The sequence below is a fragment of the Coptis chinensis genome, chromosome 6 (assembly GCF_015680905.1).
Source record: "Coptis chinensis isolate HL-2020 chromosome 6, ASM1568090v1, whole genome shotgun sequence".
NCBI lineage: Eukaryota > Viridiplantae > Streptophyta > Magnoliopsida > Ranunculales > Ranunculaceae > Coptis > Coptis chinensis.
Window position 1 is genome coordinate 81,818,916 of NC_141461.1, and position 2,103 is coordinate 81,821,018.

Below are 2,103 nucleotides of genomic sequence, written 5' to 3' on the forward strand. Positions count from 1 at the left end.
TTAGCGTTTTCCAGACTTCTTCAGTTCTTCAAATTATATAGACCCACCGACGTGACCCAAAAAAACAAAAAAAAATAATTATGAACAGTAAAGTGGCGCCCATGATGTTGAAAGAAATGATTCTTTCTCATTTTTACGGCAAAATCATACAAAATCCAAACTGCAGTAGTATGATTGGTACATGCATCAAGTCATTCCATAATAGACCTAAAAACCAGTGACTTGGAGTAGTTTTTACCTACATGCATCAACATTTTCAACGCCTTGTAGTAGTGGTAGGCAGTGTTTGTGATTCCGAACGAAATATTGGAATTCCACATAATATTTCAGTTTTTCAAAAAATTGGAATTATGAATATAAATTAAAATTTTGATAATTTCAAAATCAACCGAAATTCTAAATATATAAGGGTCGAAATTTGATGAATTTTAAAATTTGGATTTATTGGAATTCCAAAAATTCTGAAATCGTGAACTATGGTGGTATGTTGACTAATTAGACGGACGATTTAGCAATTTCCGTTCAAACTTTCAATGCTGGTCACTCTTCCCTAGCTCATCTGCGAAGGCCCAAGGAGATGTAAATCCTTTATCCCAAACCAGTGGTTTTTAATAGGGATGTCCAAACGGGTATCCGACTCAGCCTAAACCTGATTTTTCGGGTTTTGAACGGGTATCTGGTTACCTGAACCCAGACCGGTTTTCAATGGGTCGAGTTCAAAGTCGGGTATTTTGTTGAGAAGTGTTACCAAACCCTATTCTAACCCTATATTTCGGGTACTCATCGGGCTCGGGTTTGGGTAGGATAAAGCCCGATATAAATGAAGAAAGAAGACAATAAAAAACTTTATTTAAAATATATATTTACATTTTATTTCTTCTTCGGCTATCCATCAATCCTTCAAATAAAATAAAACTTCTAATAAACTTATAAGTAATTATCACATATACTCGGACATAATTATTTCATATGATTTTAAAAATAGATGGATTCGAAATGAACTATAGACACATGATCATGTGTAATTACTGAAAAAATTGGAAATCTCGATATAAATTTTTTCATAATCCAATATATTAAATAACTCATCATTGTAAACATGAATGAAATCATAATCCAAATATTTATTTAACTCATTCTTTTAGATGAGATTAGTAGTATGCAATTGAAACCGGATTTGGGGTTCGATTTCAGTTCGGGTTCGGTTTCGGGTTTTTTTAGCCCTTTTAATGAGTTTAGGGCTAAATTATCGGGTCGGTCCGGGTTTAGAGAGTGTGACCAAACCCTACCCTATGTATTTCGATTTGGGTTCGGGTGCGGATTTTGTCGGGTTCGGGCAGGGTTCGATGCAGGTATTTTGTTCAGGTTTTGGGCGGGTTTCGGGCAAGATGGACATCCCTAGGTTTTTTCATGCTACAGAAAGAAGTAAAAATTCTGGAAGACAATGTCAATAAGAAGTTTCGATTTGCAGAACTCTTTAGAAGGAATTTTCTCAACGCACGATTCCTTATAGGGTTAGTTAGTGTTACCCCCCCTAGATGGCCAATTAGGGTCCCCACCCCAAATACGCACAAAAAAAACACGGTCAACCTCTAGTGAGGGTAATACTAGTTAACCTTTCCTTATAGGCAATACTACCACATAAATCTATGAACTTGCTAAAATATTCCACTTTACCCCATATACTTTTTTTAAAGCGCAAATCACTTTAAACTTGTAATTAGTGAGTTGGCAGATGATATATGTCTTGTATCATCGTGCTACACGTCATGTATCCATAGTTCGGGATTTCGGAATTTTCAGAATTCTGACAAATCCAAAAACCGAAATTTATCAAATTTCGACCCCTATCATATTTGAAATTTCGATTGATTTCGGAATAATCAATATCTCGACTTTATATTCGAAATTCTGGTTTTTTGAAAAACCAAAATATTGGGCGGAATTCCGAGGTTTCGTTCGGAATCACGAACACTGCATGTATCATCGTGATACATGTCATGTATCATTGTGTAAAAATGTGATATATGTCATATATCATGATGATATATAACATGTATCATCCACTACGTCACTGTGTCGAATGAAGACAAAAAATATGAA